This window comes from Diabrotica virgifera, chromosome 1 (genome assembly GCF_917563875.1).
Source record: "Diabrotica virgifera virgifera chromosome 1, PGI_DIABVI_V3a".
Classification (NCBI taxonomy): domain Eukaryota; kingdom Metazoa; phylum Arthropoda; class Insecta; order Coleoptera; family Chrysomelidae; genus Diabrotica; species Diabrotica virgifera.
Window position 1 is genome coordinate 117,749,628 of NC_065443.1, and position 24,722 is coordinate 117,774,349.

The window sequence follows — 24,722 nt, forward strand, 5'->3', positions numbered from 1 at the left end:
TTTCACTGTTCTCATATAGGCTTTTCACCAGAGCTGACAGATGATCAGGAACCCCCATCTCATATAGAACTTTCCACAAATCTGTCCAGTCTACACAGTCAAATGCCTTCTGATAATCCAGAAAGCAAATGATCATCGGAATTTTGAATTCTCGTGCTTTCTCAATGAGTTGTCGCATATTAAGAATTTGTCTATCCAGGTATGTCTGCATGCGACACTTGATGATTCTCAACAGAATTTTACTTGGGTGTGAAATTAGTGAAATGGTTCGGTAGTTACTACATTTTGTGGTTACGCTGGACACGTCGCAAGAATAAGGGACGGAAGGTGGACATGCAAGTCAATTCCAATGGAAGACCATGCACTCTGAATACAAACAGGGGAGACCTATGTTCTGCAATAGACTTAAAAGGGGCTGATGATAATGATGATGTATAATTGTATTTTACATCGAGTTTCTCATAGTTTGTTGTGAATTCCAGCAATATAACTTTTTGGAATATCGGAATCAAGCTCGTTACCAATTTTGTCATCTTTTCGCTAACTATTATAGCGACCATGTATGTCACTTACTTCCTTACATATATCTTGAATCCTTCTTCTTCTTCTTCTTCTTCTTCTTCTTCTTCTTCTTCTTCTTCTTCTTATATTAAACCTCTTGATTTGTTCTTAACCGATTTTGAGCTTGTATTCGTAGCTGTGATGTTGACTGCCAGCTATCTAGCCATCTTTTAAAGGGCCTTCCTATTGGTCTCTCGCCTGTTGGCTTTGAATCTCTGCCTATACGGGCTATTCTCTCCCTGTCCATTCTCATCACATGCTGATTCCACTCTCGTCTTCTCTGTCTTCCTCACTCTCGTCTTCTCCGTACTATGTCGTGTATGTTACAGAGATCTCTTATTCTGTCGTTCGGATTCTGTCTTTCAGTATTTTCCCAGTTGTTGACCTCAACGTTCTCATTTATGATGTTCTCAGTATCCTCTTGCTTTCTGTTGTGTCACATCTTATTTCTATCGCGTACGTCATGATCGGCCTTACACATGATTTGTATATGCGTACTTTCCCTTCCTGCCTCATATCTTTATTTCTCCAGATGACATCCCTCAGACATCCTGACACGTAATTGGCTTTATTTTCTTATTTTCGGACGTTTTTTTTAATCAACTCGGATTCCGGAGTTGATTGCTACTTGCCATGTTAGTTAATTCTCGACTTTTATTCTGGGTTTGTTCTTCGTATTAATCTCTTTAATTATATCGTTATAATCTTGGGCTGATTTTTCTTCTTCAGCAATCTTAGCACATATTAGAATCCTTCGATTTTGTAAGATTTGAAAGCACATAAATGCAGGTTTATTATATTTTAGTGCTTTCTCAGCAATTTGTCTGGCTTTGAATATGGCGTCTATTGTGGACCTATTTTTCCGAAAACCTTGTTGTTCCTCACTAATTGTCTTCTTCTTCTTCTTCTTCCTTCTTGTATGTAGGCTTTAAAGCCTGTTTCTTCTTCAATATTAGCCTCCTAAATTATTTAACTTATCGCACCATCTTTTTCTTGGTCTGCCAATACTTCTTCGTCCATTTGGTGACTTATATCGTGCTATTCGTACTATCCTATCCTCTGCCATTCTACTAATGTGTTCGTTCCACTCCTGTTTCCGTTTTGTCACCCATCTATTTATGTCTTCTACATTGCATGATCTTCTTATGTTTTCGCTTCTCTCCCTATCCAACAGACTTTTCCCTGATATTCGTCGGAGAATTTTCATCTCTGTTGTTTCTAGTAGTCGTCTCGTTTTAGATGTGTCAGGTCTTGTCTCCGCCGTGTATGTCAATATAGGTCTAATTGCTGATTTATAGATTCTTGCTTTTGTGTCTTGTCTTAGGTGTTTGTTCTTCCAGATTGTGTCATTAAGGGACCCCGCCGCTTTACTTGCTTTTAAGTTTTGCTGTCGTACTTCCTCTTCAACATCTCCGTAACTGGTTATATCTATTCCAAGATATCTAAACCGTGCTTCCTGCTTTTTTTATGTTCCCATCAATTTCGATTTTACATCGTAGTGGGTATTTAGATGTTGTCATACATTTGGTTTTTTCTGCTGATATTATCATATTTTATTTCTTGGCTGTTGTATTGAAGATGTGTGTTAATTTTTGGAGATCGTCTTCTGTCTCGGCAATTATTGCGGCGTCGTCTGCATAACATAATATTTGGATTTCTTTGTTCCCCATTCTGTAACCATGACCTTTACGTACTGCTTCTATTATTTCGTCCATTATTATATTAAAGAGCAGTGAGCTTAATGAGTCACCTTGTCTGACTCCGCTTTGTACTGGTGTAAACTGCGTTAGTTTTCCATTTAATTTCCATTTAATTTACATTTAATTTCCATTTAACTAATTGTGTATTCTTTATTTATTTTTTTGGCAAGTATTTTTGTTAAAAGTTTAAGAGTTGTACTCAGTAAGGTGATGGTACGGTAGGTGGTAGGGTCTTTGCTGTTTCCTCTCTTGTGTATTAGTATTTACTCGACCTCCACTGGTATGATACACGCTGGCTACATATTATTTCTTGAAATATCTTGAATCCTCATCTTTTTTTAATTATTTCTTAGTTTTCCGGTATCGTATACACGTTTTATATTCAATGTTTCAAATTTGACGTTTTGTGTATGACTAATGGGAAGAGATTTCGTTGATTTTCGACCTGAAATGCTCAACTGTATTTGTTCTCCATTTCTTTGCCGTATTTTGGTTTCGAAAATCTTAATTAGTAACTTGTTTCGTATTATTGTTTTCAGCCATGACTATCACTAGGGTAATATAATGAAATGGTTGCCCCTTGCTATCCTTATTTATGTACCTTTTTGTGAATATTATTGCGATGTCTGCCATTTGAGACATAACCGTTAAGATTCTTTGATCTCTTGTCTATGTTCAGTTTTGAGACCACCAGCTACCGCAGCTCAATTTTCCCGCCATACATGGCTATGGACTCGCTTTTTTATGGCTGTTATATGGCCTAGCTTGCTGGCCATTGTGGTTTACCAGGATGTGGCACATAGCGCCAGAAATGAAAATTGACTGTATTGTGAATACTAGTTGTTTCAAATCATCTCGTCCATGACCCTGGATGATACTGCCTCAAACATAAAATACTGCCTATATAGCAGAACCCGCAAACCCAATTTCACAAAACACCATATTTCATTTAATTTCAAGCTTTCATCTGGGAAATAATAAATGTAACCATTGCTACAACATTTGTGATTGGTTTTTAAATTTTAGTCATTTTAAAAAGTTTATTTGAATTTGGTTCGCTAACGCCGAACAAATTTGAAAGCAACAGTATCCCGAGTTTGAACCCGACAAAACTTCACCCTACTTCTTCCCGTACGAACTCCTTAAGGAAACACTGACCTTTATCCAGCATCTGCTCCTGGATATCCACCGAAGGCAATTACGTCCGTACGTAAAGACCAAGATAAACATTGCGTTAATTTCATGTCCACTCGAATGCTTCCAGGCTATCTCTTACGACGCCTGCCCCCATCCAGACGACGGCGCCGACGCCGAATGGCGGGATGAAATCCAGAATCCAGAATCCAGGCTGCAGTGAGGGTTGCGTATCGCCGGGAGAAACTGCTAACGATCGAAATCTCGCTTGCCTGTGATCTCGGGTTTGTGATTGATGCCCTGGAAGATCTACACTATATTGCAGGTGGGTGTGAGACTGTTTTATTATCGTTTTCGTTCTGTTTGTCTTGCTTATTTTTCTTTTAATCTATTTTGTTCACAAAAGTAATATTGCTACTGCAATGTCACCAAAAAATGACACCAAAAGTTAAAGATTTGATGAAAACAAATCAAATATCAAGTTATACAGTGAATAATTATATATTTTTTAAAACCACAAATTGCGGCCTCTATAATTATTTTCAAATATTTTGTTGAGTATAAACTATGACTATAAAACAGGTCTTCTAATATATTAAACGGTATTACCGCATCTTGTCTTCTATATAAAAAGTCGTGTTCTAAATATAATTTTTCATTAAAAAACTAATATTGTTGGTTTAACACAAAAACAAGCATATCAGTGATGTAGAGTAAATTTGAATTTGGACCATTTATTGTAGATTTAAAAATGTAACTAAAATAATCTTAATGTTGTTCTGAAGCTTATTAAAATAATCTTACTTGCATAGAAATCGGCCCACTTAAAGATTTGGTCATTTTTGATGTCTCATATTTCCTAAACCTGTTGGCCAACTTAAGTGATTTTTTGAACATGCTATAGCCTGATTCTTTGAAAATACTACCGTAATAATATTGTTGCTAAATAAGTAAAAAATTTTATCGTATACCGGGTGTACCAATCACACTGTGTTTTTGTCTCAAAGTTCGCATCACCCTGTGGAATATTCTAGCATTTATAAAATACGGAAATTAAGACCCAACAATAGCCTCAGGTTTTTTAATATTCTGTTTTTTGACTCATTCGTTTATGTTGGATAATAAAAAAGTTAGTTACTTTAACAACTAGAAATGTGCTTCATCAATACACGGTGTTTTTAAATAAGTGCGACAAAATTTAAGGGGGAATCTGCATGAAAATTAATGACAGTTGGCTTTATAAACGTATGTCCGCAAATGTTTCGTTTCCGAGATACGGGATGTTGAATTTTTTCTTACAAACTGATGATTTATTTATTGCTTTATAACTAGTTGAGATATGCAAATGAAATTTGCTAGGTTTTAAGAGATAGTTATTGCGGATTTTTTACATAAAATTAAGAATTTTATATTCACCATTAGCGTGCATACGGGTAATATGATCGGTCATATTACACTTATGCGCGCTAATAGTGAATATTAAATTCTTAATTTTATGTCAAAAAATGTGCAATAACTACGCCTTAAAACCCTTCAAATTTCATTGGCATACCTCAACCGGTTTTAAAGCAATAAAATAAATCGTCAGTTTGTAAGAAAAAATTCAACATACCGTATCTCGGAAATGAAACATTTGCGGACATACGTTTATGAAGCCAACTGTCATTATTTTTTCATGCAGAATTGTCCCTTAAAGTTTATCGCACTTATTTAGAGACACTGTGTATTGATGAGGAACATGTCTAGTTGTTAAAGTATTTAACTTTCTTATTATCCAACATAAACAAATGAATAAAAAACAGAATGTTAATAAAACCTGGGGCTATAGTTGGGTTTAATATCAGTATTTTATAAGTGCTAGAATATTCCACAAGGTGATGCGAACTTTGAGAAAAAAACACAGTTTGATTGGTACACCCGGTATACAATGAAAATTTACCTGTTTAGCAACAATATTGTTACAGTAGTATTGTTAAAGAGTCAGGCTATAATATGTTCAAAAAATCACTTAAATCGGCCAACAGGTTTAGGAAATATGAGACATCAAAAATAACCAAATTTTTAAGTGGGCCGATTTCTATGCACTAAGTTTACATTTATCACAATTTTGAGAAGCTTTCCAGGTAGTGTAGGTAACAGAGGTACCTCGCAAAATTAACACAAATCCGGTTTTATTTTTTTTTCTGGTATATCAACGGGTGCTTATTATGAGACTAACTTTTTCTTAAAAAAATTTGCCCCGGATCCCCCTTTTCACACCTTTAAAGGGGGTAATTTGTGGTTTTAAATTTACTTAATAGTAAAATGAAGAGGACTATATTTCCTATTATTTATTTCCCGACAGCATATGTCTATCATCCACCGTTTAGTGGGGGGTGGCGCCCCAAAGTTAACAAATTTTTAAAAAAGATATTTAAAAAAAAAAATTTTTGTGTGTGTGTGTGTTTATGTTTTATTGGCACTGGTTTAAGCAACCAACTGGCCAGTCAATGTGTTTTGAATTCTCTCTTTTACAAAATATATGCTTAGTATCTAAATTTAAAACTATTAGTACTACTGTTTTTTTTTTACTCTGTTTTTTTTTACTCTGTTTTTTTTATTATTTTTTTTATTATATTTTTTAACAATTTTTTTATTACATTTTTTATTTTTTTTTTTATTTTTATTTTTTTTTTTATTTTTATTTTTTTTTTTTAGTTTTTTTTTTTTTTTTTTTTGTATATTTTTTTATCGCGCTAAGACCTAAACCCGATTCAACCTCGCGGAGGTTTAGATCTTAGTAACTTTTTATTTTATTTTATTATTATTTTTTTTTTTTTATTTTTTTTTATTTTTTTCTCAGAGCTTTAATTTTAAACAATTAACATGGTTGTACAAAATTTTATAAACATCTAGATTGTTTGATTGTAAAAGGTATATAAGATTAAAAGGAAATTGTACATTAATTTGAACTAGATTGGCAAAAAAGTTTGATATTTCAATAAAATGTAAAGGACATTCTAATAGCATATGTTGTAGATCAGCTAGCTCTCCACATAAACATTCATCATTATCTACAAGTCCTATTTCTCTTTTGTAGACTGGAGTCAGACAGTGATTACTTCTTATTCGACAAATAGTTTTGATAAAGCCTTTGTTGGAAACTTGATTAAACCATGTCTTGATGGGAAGTGTAGGCTGGATTTTTTTGTAATAATTTCCTTTGTCTGAATTATTGTATTGTTCCTGCCATTTCGTCCGTTTGATAGATCTCATAATAGAAATTATGTCTCCCATAGGAAGTTGATAAGTATGCAGAGTGGATTCCTTCGTTGTTGCTTTTTTAGCCAGATCATCTACTATTTCGTTGTTTTTTATACCAATGTGTGCTTTTATCCAACACAATATTATATTTTTGCCCGATTTCAAAGCTTCACTGTTCATTGCTATGATGTCACTGATGATATAATTTTCTGCAAAATTATATTTTTGAAAAAAAAATTTTTACCTAACCGTAATGAAAATTAGGAAGAAACTCTGCGGCAATTAATCACAAATAAGTGGCTGATTTTTTGGTATAGGTTTCATTGGCAATTGCAAATTTTTTAATTACAGGGTGTTGCATTTTAAAAAACCCCTCTTTTGTACTATCTGAACCGCCTATGCTAGAGTAAAAAACTTTCAGCGATTATCCATGTAGTTTTTTACAAATTTGTATAATGCACCCCCATATTTTCCCCAGAACCACCCAAAAAAAAGGAGAATTAATAAAGAAAATAATCAAAATTGATTTTGGGCCACCACTGTGGTTTTGGGGTGCAAAAAAAATAAAATATGCATAGGTAATAATGTGTATCAGACAGTGTGTTCTTTTATTTTCCATAAGTACGTTATCAAGAAATTGAATAGGTGACGAAAAAAAAAACAAAAACTGGAGCCCGCCAAACCATTTCTGAGGTTTACGGCGCCACTGTGCCGTAACGGTTGCTTATACGAAAAAAATGCATAGGACAATATTTGTAGAGAAAATAGTGGTCATTAATTCTGTAAGTTTTGTTTAAAAAAATGAATACCTAATGAGAAAATCGTAAAAATATGCTCTCCAAGGGATAGGGGTAGTTTCTGCAGTTTATTTTCAAGGATAGGGGTAGTTTTCGCAGGGATGTTGCAATAATCATATATATTTATGAAAAACCCAATTGATGGAGCATACGTCTATATGGGTCAATAAGTAAAAAAAAAATTATTTTTCAACCCCCCCTTTATTTATTTTTTTTACAAAATTATACATGAAGCATTTTAATAAAGGGCATGGTGTGTAAATGATTCCAAGAAAATCACTTTTTTTATTAATTCTCCTTTTTTTTGGGTGGTTCCAAAAAAAATGGGGGTGCATTATAAAAATTTATAAATAACACCAGTATATGGATATTCGCTGAAAGTTTTTTTACTATTGCATAGGCAGTTCAGGTGGTATAAAAAGGGGTTTTTTAAAATGTAACAGCCTGTAATTAAAAAATTTGCAATTATCCAATTTTTTAACCATGTTACTATATTTCTTCTCTACTCATTCCTCCTGTTACCTTTCTCTGTTTTATCAGTCTTAGCATTTCATGTCACTGTCTTTTCATATCGTGTCCCAGATATTGTACCATTCTTATTTTTATTGTGTTTAGTTGTAACGTGGTCGTTGCGTTTGTTGCTCCAGGTAACAAAAATTCTGCCGAAAACAGAAGGTTCGCTTTTTTAAGACATTTATTTTAGAATCAAAATATTACAAATGATAAGATAATTAGCCTTAATTACTTCTCGTTAATTTCGTTAATAAAATATATTTAGAACCTACGTATGGAATATTAGGTTCGGATTGATGTGACGATATCTAGTACATGAATGAATACTACCGACGATCGCGTGGATTTAGGAATTACATTTATTAATATGAAACGGACATATAAGGAGAGGAAATCTAGCTCAGCTCGCCAGCGGAAAAGATATGTAGGAAATACGATCAACGCTCGTATAAGGATAGGTAAAAGAAAAACCGTCGGATTCGTTCAACACACCAAAACGACGGCGGAAAATGGTCGGGATAACTCACCTCTTATACCTCGTTGTTGTTTATTTTTCTTCAATCAACGCTCCAAGAATAGTAATCAACTAGGCTTTTCGTTACGACTTTTAAATTTTCCGTTTTAGTTAATTCATTGTCATAGTATTTCGTATTTTTTGCCCATTATTTGCAATACTTAAGTGCTTGTTTTCTTCTGTGTCCATGCTATTCTAAGCATCCTTCTGTAACACCACATTTCAAATGACTAGCTTATTAATGTGTTCTTGCTTCAATTTCCAGCTTTCATGTCATTTATACCTCTTGGTACCACATTTGAAACTTTTGGTTGCGTTATACTGTAAATCATGACACAAAATATGATACTAATAATTATCTTGTTTGGTTCATCCCTGTAAGGACCTCTCATTTCTCATTCTGTCTAGAGCTATCTGTAGTAGGGGTAGGTATATCTACATAAGGCTTTTAACGTTTAAGTATAGCCTCAGTTCCCCCAACTCTACTAAATACAGTACTATTGCAAAGTACTACTACTGGCTGCAAAGAAGGGTAGGTACCAATTTTTACAAAAGTTGTTTGTGCTCGATTATATTCTGTATGGAATTTTGTTTCCTTTATGTATTTAGTTTCCTTAACTTAAGTTTTAGACTATTGTCCTGATCACAGTTCCACCTTATTCTATTCGCTATATTTTGAAAACCTCTATACTGCAGTTAACCAGAACTCAGTTATCGTAGTCATATCTTCTGTTTTTCCTTGTGTGATTCCAATGACTACAATAACTTCTGTCATCTCCATTATACAGGGTTAGTTTTTTAGAAATAGAGATATGACAGATTTGAGAATATCCAATAAATTTAGTTAGCAAAAATGTAGGCAATTATATTCCCCAGACTTGGATAATATGCCGAATTCTACTGGGTGATTATTAACTAGGATGTAAAGCAAACATAGAACTTTTTAAATAGGACACCCTGTATATTTTCTCATATTAAAATTTCCCTTACAATCTCTGTTCTTAAAATATAGGGTTTGACACTACACTATACAAGATATTTAATGAGTTGTGACCATTTTTCTTTAGAAATAATTGCTATGCAATATGCAATGAACACACTGTACACAAAGAAAGAATAAATAAATAAGTATTTACTTTAAATAATAAGGTAAATAATATATTTTAGTTTTAAATTTAAATTTAACAGAAGTCATTGACAAATATACAGGGTATACAGGTTGAACTACAAAAGAAAATTACGATTTTCTCACATTTTTTAAATGTATTATCCTATATTATAGTTTATTAAAATATTGCATTCATGATTGAATTGCAACAATTATAGTTATTAAGGTACCAAGGTTATTATCTATAATACCCGTGGTGCCTTCAATGTTTAATGTCCGACTAAATTATTCTTTATATGCAAAAAATTTTAATAATTTCTGAATTAATTAGTTTTCAGATAAGTACATTTACCAGCAATAGTCGTAACGTAATTGTGGTATAGTCCGTCTAAACTCAGACACAACTGGCTAGTTATTTTAGTAAGTAATTTTGCCAATTTGACAAAATTTGCAAAAAAATAATTACTAAATAGTTAATAATTACTATATAGTTAGTAGTTTTGCCAATTTTGGCCAGATTGGCCAAAAACAAAAAAATTACCCACTAAAATCACTAGCGAGTTGTGTCTGGTTTAGCGAACGGACTATAACTATAGTTTTACTTAGGTTGTTATTTGTCAACTTGACAGTATTTAACTAGTTATTTAAATTTAACACTATATCATACTTCTTAACTGACTTCGAACTCATATCATTATTTGTGAAATAATATACCATTCGGACATTAATATCATTAAAAACTTATCAGTTATAGGAGAATGACTCAGTTAAGATTAAAATGTGTGAAAAATTACTTATTTTAATTAAAAATAGAACATTATTTGGTATTTTCCAAATGATATCTTTGAAACCATATTTTTTTAGTTATTTTTAGAAGTAGTGCGTGTGAAAATAAAATTAGTTCTATAAAAATAAAATGAAATAACAATTTCAAAACTTCTACTTAAATTAAAAATAATTCTAAGAAATTAGGAACTATAAATCAAATAAAATCCTTACCGAATCAAATTCAAACAGAACCAATTCTTCACCACCACCAGCATTTCCCAAACAGAAACCAAATCTATGAAATAACGCATTTCTCATGTCGTTAAGTTCATTTGCCGACATATTCATGCCTGTATGTATTAATTGGTTTTTAGTTTTACCCAAAACTAAAAATCTAGGTGAGTTAAGCCTGGTGAACGAGGAGCCATTATATTGTACTTTGTGTACCAATCACACGTTGCAAAACAAAACGTCACACAAGCAAAATTGAAATTTAAAAGTCTGGGCCTATGCATTATTTGAAGGTCTTGTTGAAACTAAATTTTGTTTAAATTGATTTGAAGATGTTAAGGTGCAGTAATAATTTTTTGATGCCGTAGTAATTCAAGATATTTTACTGCGATTAAATTTTCTTCGATGAAAAAGCACCAATAATACGATCTCCAAAATTCAAATCCAATCATTCAATTTTTGTGGATACTGCCTATACACAGACAGAGATATTGAGACACCGACTGAGAGTCATAATGTACAACTGATGGATTATGTTTCATGGGAATTGTGAAGGAAGACACGTTTGTAAACAAAATATTCTTCAAACAATTTTTTTCATTGGACTTCTCCATCATGATTTCATAGAATAGGTACTATCGGTTTAAAATATTTCATCATCGTTAAAAGTAGCCTCTCAAAAACATTCACACTTTTTCATTAAAATCCAATTTTATTGTAGATTTTTTGAAAACACATAAATTAACAACTGTCAGCTTTAGTCATTAATACAATTTATTTTACAGAACTTCTCAATAAAAATGTCAAATTATTGTTAGTTTTATGAATTGTCAAAATCACAGCATTCTACATATAGAATTACTTACCTATATAATATACTTATTTATCATTAGAAGAAGCAACGAAGCATTAAACCTAGGAATTTTGTGCAGTAAGATGAATCGTCATGCAACTTTTTGCATTCGATTAGAGAGAGTGTCAGGCAACTTTGTGAACTAAATTCATCTAGGGCAAAAATTTTTGTGCATAACAAAATGCATTTTAAAAGTGCATCTCGAAGAGGTGAAAATGAAAAATTTAGAACTCGGGCAATATTGATGGAAATGAGTTGAATTTTTATAATCGGGGTTTTGGGGATCGCTGAGCACGAATTTTATATCGGCAATGGTCTCCAAGGTACCTGGTGCCCACGGTGGAACTCTGCCACCACCTCACAACGCAACACAAAATTCGTTGGAGGTGAGAGCACAGGTGTTGCGGGCTAGCTTTTATACAGTGGAGATGGGGTGGATTCCCAATTTTACTATTTTGTTGTTAAAGAGGGCGCCAGACAAATTCATGCCCCAAACACCAATCCAGTGTACCTAAATTCCCGAATTTGCCAAAAGAATCGGAATAATACTACACCTTTGACACTTTAATTGAACACATAATATATTGAACACTTTTTTAAAAATTACACTAAACTAACTACAAAAACTAACCAAACTGAACCAAACAACGACCCCTGATCACTGGGTAAATTACCTAAATATGGGTAGCAACAAAAAAAATATAAACGTATATAAAAAAATGCAATTTATAAATCTCGAGACGCAATCGTAGAGCTCTGCGAATGGTAAGGTCGAGTACGCGTAGCGGAAAATAAACAATTGACTATCCGATCAAGAGCCGTGTACATAAGAAATTATAAAAGGAAATACTAATAAATTAAAAAAAAACCACCTAATGAAGATACCTGAATTCAACAAATAAAATATACAAATAAATTACCGCAACCTAAATTATCAAATTCTACAGATTAAAAAAAAAGAAGATAAGCAAATTAAATGGTTACAAATCAAAATAATTAAAGTAACTCATCTGAAATCCAGTTATTGAGATCCAAACCCCAAAATAAAAACCACGTGGAAAAACCCTAAAACAAAACAAGCATTAATCCCACTATTAAAATTCACAAGTACCCCTTAAACCCCCCCGAGGTGGGATGTAATATAGCATAACTTACCCAAAATCGATGGGGTCTTCCAGCTTTCAGAGGATCACGTGTCTTCAGTACAACTTCGATACAGAAACCCGTTTTCTGGCCTCAAACCAAACATTCATTCGTATCTAGAACAATTTACTCGTTGTCACACATAATCGATCACCCAATATGCAAATATCACTTACCAAATCGAAGAAATGACACCACAGCCGTATTTTATCCCAAAAATTGGACTAAACTAGTAATATATCCTCAAAATGAATTTTATTAACTCCAATAATTACTAGTTTGTTCAAAAGCCTGATTTATAGATCCCAAATTAATGGATGGATCAGATAGATCCTTATTTTCAAAAATCAGACATTTAAAAACTTCGGCGGTGACGTTCAAATCAACAATTTCGATTTTACAAGCTGCTAAGTGACCAACTACGTCACATTCTTCTTTTAAAAATAGAACTTTGATTTGACAGATTTAAAAGTCTGTCAAAACATAAAACACGAACAAAAATACGATAACCAGAAGCGGTACCATATTGGATACGAAAAGGAAGAATTGTCAACGCTATGTATTCAACTAGAATCAAACAAACGTCAGCTATAGAGTAAATGACCAATTTCAATGACAATAAAAAACATAAAATACCTACAAATCGAATTAATGAATTTACGCTATTTATATTTAATCAAATTGATGAAATTGTTTTTATTACAACGAATGTTCTAGCTTATAAATACTTTAATCATGTACCTGAGATGATTTAAAGTTAATCAGTAATTTTGACTGTAACAAATCCCCCCTCTACTTCAAGAAATTTACGTAGTAAATTTCTAAAAGAGAAAAAAAAACAAATCAGCTCAGCGTCACAGTGCACATCTGATCACAACTACAATCATTCAGCCACGATACCCAGACATACTTCAAGGTTGACCATTCACTCGATTACAGTCATCCTTCTTTTCCGTCAAAGGAAAAGAAAAAAAAACAATAACAAAAAAAAAATAATAAACATAACACCACCCGGTGTGTTACACGGGATGATGATGGAAGACATAACGAATGCGAATATACTACTCCTCAGTCGGTCCCGGTTTAAGATCTTTCGCATGCCACACACCTTTGCTATTGCCCTTGTCGTCACATAACTCATAAGTCCACGGTGATATCCGTTTCTTCACACAAAAGGGGCCTATAAATTTAGGGGCTAGTTTATGCGAAAAATATTTTGCAGCGTCAGACTGGGCATAATTCCTCCTCCAGACAAGTTGGTTTGGAAGGTACTCGACATGACGACAACGCAAGTTATATCTATCGCAACTCTTATTCCCAGCAACTTCCAGACGATTCCTAACATCCAAAAACATTTTTCTAAATGACTCATTTCTGGATAGATCCCCGGTCTGAGTTCCATCTTCGTCATTTATCCCAGTGAGAGCAGCATAATCTTGTCCAGACAATTTCATATTCCGACCAAAATTGACAAAGTATGGTGTTAGTTTAGTAGTCTCATGAGTGGATGTTCTAAGAGCACAAGCAATTTTATGTAAGTTCTCATCCCAAGTTCGGTGATTATCTGACACATACATAGCCAACATAGTTTTAAATGTTCGATTTACCCTCTCTGTTGGGTTAGCCCTGGGGTGATAAGCAGCACTGTATTTCACATAACACTTATAAGTCTGCATTAATTTTCCAAACTGGGTGGATCTAAATTGAGGACCGTTGTCACATATTACAATCCTAGGCACTCCAAATATCAAGAAAACTTCATTTTCCACCTTTTTCACCACCGTATCACCTGTAGCTTTCCGCAAGGGAAACAATAGGGTAAACTTACTCAAGTAATCAGTAACATTTAAAATATATGTATGGCCTTGCTTTGACCTTGGTAGTGGACCTACCAAGTCCATCGAGATCATTTCCCAAGGGCGGTCAACCTTAGGATGAGATACCATTTTGTCAGTTGGCTTCTGCTGAGACGGCTTGTAAGCAGCGCAGGTTTTACATCTTCGTACAACATTGGCTATGTCATTCCTCATTTTAGGCCAGTAATACTTTTCAGCCACTCTAGAATAAGTCTTGAACACGCCAGTATGCCCTGATGTAGGAGGTTCATGAGCTGCTAAGATTATGTTAAGCCGATCTTTCTTGGGTACTACCAGCCTCCAATTTTCATCAATGGATGACAACCCAGGATACTCATTGGCCACATGTTTCCACAGTTTACCCCCTTCGACTCTCCAACTGCCAAACTTACTATGACATCCTTGAACCTTCATCAGCATTTTCTGATACCACTTGTCACAATTTGTTTCATCAACCTCTTCGGTCTCTATGCAATCGACGATTGGAACAGCTCTGGACAACATATCTGGTACGATATTTTCTTTGCCCTTCCTATGGATTACCTTGAAGTCGTACTGCTGTAGCCTTACAGCCCATCGTGCTAATCGTCCAGTCAGATCTTTCAAATTTTGCAGCCAAAGCAAACTATAATGATCGGTTATGACCGTGAACGGTACACCTTCTAAGTAAGGGCGCAATTTTTCAATAGCCCACAATACAGCTAGACATTCACGCTCTGTAGTAGTGTAATTACGCTCTTGGCGAGTTAAGGAACGGCTAATATAAGACACCACTCTATCACCATCTTCATGCGGTTGCACTAGTACTGCTCCAATCCCATAACCTGACGCATCTGTCTGAACCGTAAATGGCTTGGTATAATCTGGGCATGTTAAAACTGGTGCGGCTACCAAACACTCCTTGATCTTTCTAAAAGATCTGCTACACTCTTCGGTCCATAGAAACTTTGCTTTCTTCTTTATCAACGCTGTTATTGGGGCAATAATGGTTGAAAAATCTGGTACAAATCTTCGGTACCACGAAAATGTTCCAACTATACGACGCACTTCGGTAGCGTTATTTGGGGTTGCTATCTCCAACATTGCCCTGACCTTTTCTGGATCTACATGTAACCCATTCCGATCTATAACGTACCCAAGGTATTTCATCTGCGGTCTACAAAACTGACACTTATCAAGGCTGACCGTGATGTTAGCTTCCCTTAATCGCCGAAACACCTCCTCCAATATGGCCAGATGTTGTTCGAAACTTTGACTTACTATAACCACATCATCAAGATATACAAAGACATGTGGTTCCAGATCATGACCCAACACATTGTCAATAAGTCTCTGCCAGGTAGCAGGGGCATTATGCAAACCAAATGGCATCCTTTTGAATTGAAAAAGCCCACGGTTCGGTACTGTAAATGCCGTAAATTGCTTGGATGTTTCAGCCATTGGCACCTGCCAGTAAGCCGATTTCACATCAAGACTTGACAAATAGTTGGCATTTCGAAGCTTATCCAAAGTATCAGAAACTTGTGGCAATGGGTAACTGTCTCTAACTGTCACTGAGTTTAATTTGCGGTAGTCAACACAAAACCTATAAGAGCCATCTTTCTTCTTGACCAAAAGTATTGGCGAGGACAAGGGCTGTTAGAAGCTTCAACTATCCCTAACTTCAACATCTCATTAAGCTCCTTATCAATTTGCTCCTGGACAACAGGGTTGACTCTGTAATAGCGTTGTTTAATGGGTTGACTATTCGTGACAATCGTATGCTCTGCCACATTTGTACAACCAAGTTCGTTTCCCATAAGTACCATATTCCTATCAATAACTGACTGTAATCTGCTCTTTTCGAAAGAACTAAGTCGCGTCTGTCCACTCATCTGGTCGATAGAGTTGACTAACACCGGTTCACTAGAAAAACACCACTCCTTCCTACGCAAGTCCGGAACTATACCCATAATACGCCAGAAGTCAGCTCCCAAAATTAACAGGTGCGGTAAGTCTGGAATCACCATAGCCTCAATCAATCTAAATCTACCCCTCAACTTAACAGGCAATTCCACCATGCCGACACTGCGACAACTAACACCATTTGCCACTGTGCAGCTATTTAGGCGATTGTTATCCATGGGCAGACCTAACTCTCTAATCATAGTTAATCCTTTACTCCCCAACACCGTCCTACTTGCTCCAGAATCCAGCAATCCTAAAACAGATTTTCCAAGTATATCAACAGTCAGGTATGGTCTCTCGTCACCAACAGCATTTTCTAAAACAAAATCTAATAGTACTTGTATTTTGTCGATCGAGGTTTCATCATTTCCACTGCTTTTTTCTCGATCAGTCAAAGGCAGTGGAACTAGTTTTCCGAAGGTCGTAGTTTTGAACAATCAGGACATGTCTTAACGGTGTAGCCCTCCTTTTTGCACTTAAAACAACGCGTGGTCCTTGGTGCCGTGCAACCAATAGCTCGGTGTCCTGGTTTATTACATCTGTAGCAAACGATATCTTTCGGAGGTCCTGCGTTTTTCACTTCACCACGAACTACACTTGATGTAGTCGACTGATCCTGACAACTATCCACACTAACGCTGCTAGACGAGTCGACCGCTACATAAGCTAAATCTGGTTCTAAAACATTGCCAATTCGTCTGCTAGGTGGAACATAGCTTTCAACTGCTTCCTTCCTGGCTTCTAATTTTTTTCCATATTCACGAAGCTTTGCAATAGAATCAGCTTCTAATAACGCCAACTGTGTCTGGTAATATGGTGCAATATTTTTCATTAATATCTTCAATTTGGTCGGTTCATCAATAGGGCAAGTCAATCTCCTAAAATATCCAGCCATCACTGCTAGATAAACTCCAATCGATTCATCAGGTCCTTGCGTGCGTCTACGAATTTCATCAAACAATTTTTCGTTGTAATCATGAGACAAATATTCTTCTTTTAAGAGCTCCACAAATTCATCCCAATTAGCGATCTGGTTTCTATAAGCCAAATAGAATTGATATGCCCTGCCATCAAACAAATCTATGCCAGATTCCAGAAGAGTCTCTTTCGTGACATGTCTCGCCATTCTAAGTTCTTCTACTCTTTCGAGAAACGCGCTTATCGATGTGCCCTTCCGATCACCAGAAAACTTCAAGTTCCATTTTGAGGGAGGTATGCACTGAATTTGAGAAGATGTACATGGAACCCTTGAAGCTATCAGGCTTGATGTATGTGCTGTTACGCCTTCTATATGTAGATTTTCAGTTTGGTCAGCCAGCAAACTCAGATGGACTGGTACACTCATAGTTCTCTCCAATTCTTCGGCTCTTGACTGCAGACGACCCAATAAGTCAAATACTCTTGACAGTAATGCTGGTCTCTCTTCGGTACCTTCCGGTATATGCTCCAGTCTATTGAACACACAATGTAATTTATATGTGAACTTGTTATAATCATTACTAGCTGTAGTGCCAGTAAAGGCAGAAATCATCGGATCGAGCTCATTGAGTTTTAAGTTCACAGCAGACACATCCTCCTCAGTATTAAAAGGATACGGAGGGTAGCTAATGCTGTCTCCACTCTTCTCCAACCTAAGTGCCGCAGTCAGTGCATGGCGCATCTCTTCCACCGTTCCAGTGGCACATCCTCTAATCTTCAACTCATAGGTGAGTTCATCTTGGCTCAATCGATACACGTTAATTTTACGAGGCATCTTTCACATTCACTTCACTTTCACAATAACACAAACTTCACTTCACCAAATATCCCCAAACGAATATTCTTCCAGGTCTTCAAAAATTGTCCAATATTCCACAAGTGTCAAAGAAGAAGAAGATCTTCAAGATCGCCACCACGTTGGGCGCCAAAAATGCCACCACCTCACAACGTAACACAAAATTCGTTGGAGGTGAGAGCACAGGTGTTGCGGGCTAGCTTTTATACAGTGGAGATGGGGTGGATTCCCAATTTTACTATTTTGTTGTTAAAGAGGGCGCCAGACAAATTCATGCCCCAAACACCAATCCAGTGTACCTAAATTCCCGAATTTGCCAAAAGAATCGGAATAATACTACACCTTTGACACTTTAATTGAACACATAATATATTGAACACTTTTTTAAAAATTACACTAAACTAACTACAAAAACTAACCAAACTGAACCAAACAACGACCCCTGATCACTGGGTAAATTACCTAAATATGGGTAGCAACAAAAAAAATATAAACGTATATAAAAAAATGCAATTTATAAATCTCGAGACGCAATCGTAGAGCTCTGCGAATGGTAAGGTCGAGTACGCGTAGCGGAAAATAAACAATTGACTATCCGATCAAGAGCCGTGTACATAAGAAATTATAAAAGGAAATACTAATAAATTAAAAAAAAACAACCTAATGAAGATACCTGAATTCAACAAATAAAATATACAAATAAATTACCGCAACCTAAATTATCAAATTCTACAGATTAAAAAAAAGAAGATAAGCAAATTAAATGGTTACAAATCAAAATAATTAAAGTAACTCATCTGAAATCCAGTTATTGAGATCCAAACCCCAAAATAAAAACCACGTGGAAAAACCCTAAAACAAAACAAGCATTAATCCCACTATTAAAATTCACAAGTACCCCTTAAACCCCCCCGAGGTGGGATGTAATATAGCATAACTTACCCAAAATCGATGGGGTCTTCCAGCTTTCAGAGGATCACGTGTCTTCAGTACAACTTCGATACAGAAACCCGTTTTCTGGCCTCAAACCAAACATTCATTCGTATCTAGAACAATTTACTCGTTGTCACACATAATCGATCACCCAATATGCAAATATCACTTACCAAATCGAAGAAATGACAACACAGCCGTATTTTATCCCAAAAATTGGACTAAACTAGTAATATATCCTCAAAATGAATTTTACTAACTCCAATAATTACTAGTTTGTTCAAAAGCCTGATTTATAGATCCCAAATTAATGGATGGATCAGATAGATCCTTATTTTCAAAAATCAGACATTTAAAAACTTCGGCGGTGACGTTCAAATCAACAATTTCGATTTTACAAGCTGCTAAGTGACCAACTACGTCACATTCTTCTTTTAAAAATAGAACTTTGATTTGACAGGGCCCGGATTACGTACACTCGATACGCATCGTATCCGCCATGTTTTACTGTAGCGCCTTATGGGAAAACATGGCGGATACGATGCGTATCGAGTGTACGTAATCCGGGCCCAGATTTAAAAGTCTGTCAAAACATAAAACACGAACAAAAATACGATAACCAGAAGCGGTACCATATTGGATACGAAAAGGAAGAATTGTCAACGCTATGTATTCAACTAGAATCAAACAAACGTCAGCTATAGAGTAAATGACCAATTTCAATGACAATAAAAAACATAAAATACCTACAAATCGAATTAATGAATTTACGCTATTTATATTTAATCAAATTGATGAAATTGTTTTTATTACAACGAATGTTCTAGCTTATAAATACTTTAATCATGTACCTGAGATGATTTAAAGTTAATCAGTAATTTTGACTGTAACAACTCGTCGCCTAGACTTTTACGTTATAATCAATCAGTCAATATCCATTACTCGGGGGGCTTTTGGGGTCGCCGGCCACGAATTTAGTGTTGGCGATGGTCTCCAAGATACCTGGTGCCCAGGGTGGAACTCGTCGCCTGGAGTTTTATGTTATAATTATTCAAAATCAGTCAATAACCAATACTCTGAGGATTTTGGGGGTCGCTGAACAATAATTTCATGTGTCCGATGGTCTCCAAGGTACCTGGTGCCCAAAGTGGAACTCGTCATCTGGAGTTTTATGTTACAATTATTACAAATAATTTAAAACTATTACTCGGGGAGTTTTGGGGGTCGCTGAACATGAATTTCATGACGGTGATGGTCTCCAAGGTACCTGATGCCCAAGGTGGAACTCATCGCCTGGAGTTTTATGGTATAATCATACAAAATCAGTCAATAACCATTACTATGAAGGTTCTAGGGGTCGCTGGGCACCAATTTCATGTTAGCGATGGTCTTCAAGGTAGGTATACAATAATCTAAAAAATACGTGTTAAATTAAATGTTAGTGCACGTATTCATAATCAATTTATTTGTATAATATAATAAAAAAATTAATAAAAAAGTAGAATAAAATAAAAAATATATTTTCTTACTTGAAGTTACACAAATTTCTCTCTTCCGCAATTTCGGAAACCAAAATTATAAAACAGCGCAGCTATAGACTGTAGATAAGGAAAATTCCTTTAATAACAATCTTAAACGGCTTGATATTATAATAATATTATTTATTTTGTAATTAACAAAACTAATAAGTATGAAATATATGACTTTTTCAAAACACCAACATTAAAAACTTACTTTGCTTTAAATACGGTATCACTTTTTAGATGTTTTTTTATAATTAATTAAAAAATTTTAAAAGAACAGAACTACATAAAAGTGTAGCTTGGAGGTATTCACATATATACTATGCTTTGTTTTTCAACCAGGAGCAGTAAAATAAAAAGACAGATTCACACCCAAGAAAGTCAATAGAAAAATCACCATATACATCTTCTTTTTTGGTTGATCATATCGGCCTTCGACTGTAATCCATCAACATTATAATATACTAATACGTTGCTAAAGAATTCTAAAAACCACTGTTTTTTATGTAAAAGCAGACTAGAAATCTAAAAATTTAAATTATATCCGCAGAAAACACAAAAAATCGCTGATATAACTTAATTACCCTTGAAATGCTAATTATGTCAAAATTTAACGACAACTGCTTTAAAAGCGACAAAATTTTAAAATAATTTTTAAATAGGTAATTTTTTAGGATATAATATAAAAGTGTTTTAAGAAAAATTATTAACGAAAAATATATTTAGCGACCCCCAAAACACCGAAGTAATGGATATTGACTGATTTTGAATGAATATAACATAAATCTGCATGCGACGAGTTCCACCCTAGGCACCAGGTACTTTGGAGACTATCGCCGACATGAAATTCGTACTCAGAGACCCCAAAAACTCCCCGAGTAATGGTTATTGACTGGTTTTGAATGGTTAAAACATAATACTCCAGGCGACGAGTTTCACCCTGGGCACCAGGTAACTTAGAGACCATGGCCGACATGAAATTCGTAATAAGCGACCCCCAAAACCCCCAGATTAATGGTTTTTCACTGATTTTGAATAATTATGACATAAAACTCCAGGCGACGAGTTGCACCCTGGGAGCCAGGTACCTTGGAGACTACGGCCAACATTAAATTGTGTTTAGCGACTCCAAAAACCCCCCGAGTAATGGTTATTGACTGATTTTGAATAGTTGTAACATAAAACGCTAGGCAACGAGTTCCAGCCCTTGACACCAGGTACCTTGGACACCATCGCCGACATGAAATTCGTACCCAGGGACCCTCAAAACCACCAGGGTAATAGTTTTTGACTAATTTTGAATAATTATAACTAAAAGCTCCTGGCGACGAGTTCCATTTTAATCACCAGGTATCTTGGAGACCATCGCCGACATTAAATTCGTGGTCAGCGACCCCAAAAACCTCCGTTAATGGATATTGACTGATTTTTAATTATTATAACATAAAACTCCAGGCGACGAGTTCCACACTGGGCACCAGGTACCTTGGAGACCATCGCCGACATATAATTCGTACTCAGCGACCCACAAAACCCCCAGGGTAATAGTTTTTGGCTGATTTTGGATAATTATAACTAAAAACTCTAGGCGACGACTTCCACCCTGGGCATCAGGTATCTTGGATGCCATCGCCAACATTAAATTCGTGGCCGGCGACCCCAAAAACCCCCTGACTAATGGATATTGACTGATTTTTAATGATTATAACATGAAACTCTAGGCGACGAGCTCCACCGTGGGCACCAAGTACCTTGGAGACCATAGCCGATATGAAATTCGTGCTCAGCGATCCCCAAAACCCTCGAGTATAAAAATTCAACTAATTTCCGTCAATATTTCCCAAGTTCTAAATTTTTCATTTTCACCTCTTCGAGATGCACTTTTAAAATACATTTTCTTATCACAAAAATTTTTGCCCTAGATGAATTTAGTTCACAAAGTTGTCTGACACTCTCTCTAATCGAATGCAAAAAGTTCCATAACGATTCATCTTACTGCACAAAATTCCTAGGTTTTGGGCTTTTTAGTGCTTCGTTGCTTCGTCTACATTTACTTACTGTGGACCTACAACTTCTGCAATCTGTTTCAACTCAACGTAGGTTTCTTCCGCCGCATTCTTTGTTCTGTTCATTATGTTTATATCATCTGCGTGTGCCGTTTATTGGGTAGATTTGTTTGTATGTTATTTCCACTCACCGCCTAATTACATATTCAAGAACAAGATTAAAAAGCATTGGAGAGAACGTCTGTCGCGTCGCTTTGTTTCAGTCCTTGCGTTATCATAAATAAATCAGTGATCTGTCTTTGAATACATACATGTGTTTCTGTTTCTGTCTTGGTCATTTGCACTAGTCTTATTAATTTTGATGATATGCTATATATTTGCAATATACTATTCATAGATAGTATTGTAGAGTGTGTAGAGGGCACTATTGTTGAGGATATTGAGAGAAAACCGCTCATATGGTATGGGCATGTGAGCCGAACGGGAGACGAAAGATTGCCTAAAAAGACTATGATGTGGCAACCCCCAGAGAAGAAAAAACGAGGAAGATCACCACAGAGCTGGAATCTGGGAGTTAGGAAAGCGATTAGAGCTCGAAATCTAAATGAAGACCTAACTCATCACAGAATACAGCGGCGTTTGGGAGTATGACATCGTCGTAAGACGTTATGAAACCGAATATATGTAGACAGATATTATTGTTCTATCTATTGAATCATAGGCTTGCTTAAAATATACAAAGATATTGCAAACGTCTCTGTCATATTCCCATGCTTTGGCTAGTATTTGTTTATGTCCTGTTTGTTATCGAAGTCTTCTATTAAGAATATTTGTGAGTATATGCGTATTTTTTATCCTAAATAACAGTTTGTCTCAGGTTTTTTTATGAATATGGCAGATCATTATTTTCTTCTATTTCCGGGGATTTTCTCTTCTCTCCATATTTCTTGTATTAGCTGTCATATCTGTTCTGTCAAATTTTTTCCTCCTTATTTGAGTAGTTCTGCCGGAATTTTATCTATTCCCGGCGCTTTATGGATTTTTTGTATTTGGAACTTGACCTGTACTAACTGGTCTTTAGTTTCCTACAAAATCAAAAGTCTAGGGGAGTTAAGTCTGGTGACCGATGAGCCATTTTATTGTACCTCCATAGTACAGGCGTACATACAGACACACTCAAATTCTTATTTTCCTAAAACCAAAATCGTATGACGGACAGATTATATTTCCATTTAATTTCTCCCTCCCAATTTTTATTTCATTTATTTAAAACTTTTCCCAGACAAAGATACACACGTATCGTATAACAAGATCAACTGTCTGAGTATATTCTGAATATTTAGCTGATTGATATCTAACAACACATTTCCCTAGATAATATATAACCTATAAAGGATCCTTTCCACTCTCGTTCGCTCCAGTCTAATATCCAGTTTTGTTTCGTATGGGAATTTGATTTCAATTGTTGTAGAATCCAGACAGATGGATCTGCAAGATTTATAGTCGTTCCTATTTTTATACATCGCTATTGATCAGTTTGAGTTCTGTGTATGAAATGGGTTTATGATGCGTCCACTGAGATAACACGGTGATTGATGTAATTGTATTGTAAACGCACCTAAATAATGTTCTGGTGCGATTAAATGGTGTTGAAATTGTACAGTACGATGGTTTGCAATCAGACACTTAAATAATACATGTAAGACTTCTGTAGTTTTCCGGGTGTTATTCCGCGTTAATAACTTTGGGCGCCAAGGAAAAATTGGTTCTCCACGTCTACAAATAAAAATGCATCGACATTTTGGAACAAACTATATAAAAGTTATTGTAATTATATATTATCTTATTAAACGCTTTTCTTTAGTTTAATCGTTTGGGTCAAATATTTAGACGTTAATTTGACTGCCTTTTCTTCAATGCAAATGAATGAAAATTTGCAGACATATGCATTCGCGGGAACAATACACGATTAGTCAATAAAAGTTTTTTTTATGTTTATTAATTGTTTAAATAAAAAAACAATTTTAATGGAAGATGCTTAAATTCTTTTGTTTTTTACTAAGTAGAAGCTTGAAACTTTTACAGATTTTGGCTAATTATATGAACTATACATAATTT

At 35.2% G+C, this 24,722-nt stretch overlaps 1 protein-coding gene across 2 annotated transcripts in view; it reads left to right on the plus strand.

Moving 5' to 3' along the window:
* Positions 1-3,622: 3,622 nt before the first annotated feature.
* The window catches only part of LOC114349529 (glutamate receptor ionotropic, kainate 2), a 599,640-nt gene continuing 578,540 nt past the window's right edge, over positions 3,623-24,722 (plus strand). For both annotated transcript variants that reach the window (XM_050643108.1, XM_050643113.1), the window contains exon 1: positions 3,623-3,720. The gene's annotated coding sequence lies outside the window, so the exon portion shown is untranslated. The remainder of the gene's footprint in view (positions 3,721-24,722) is intronic.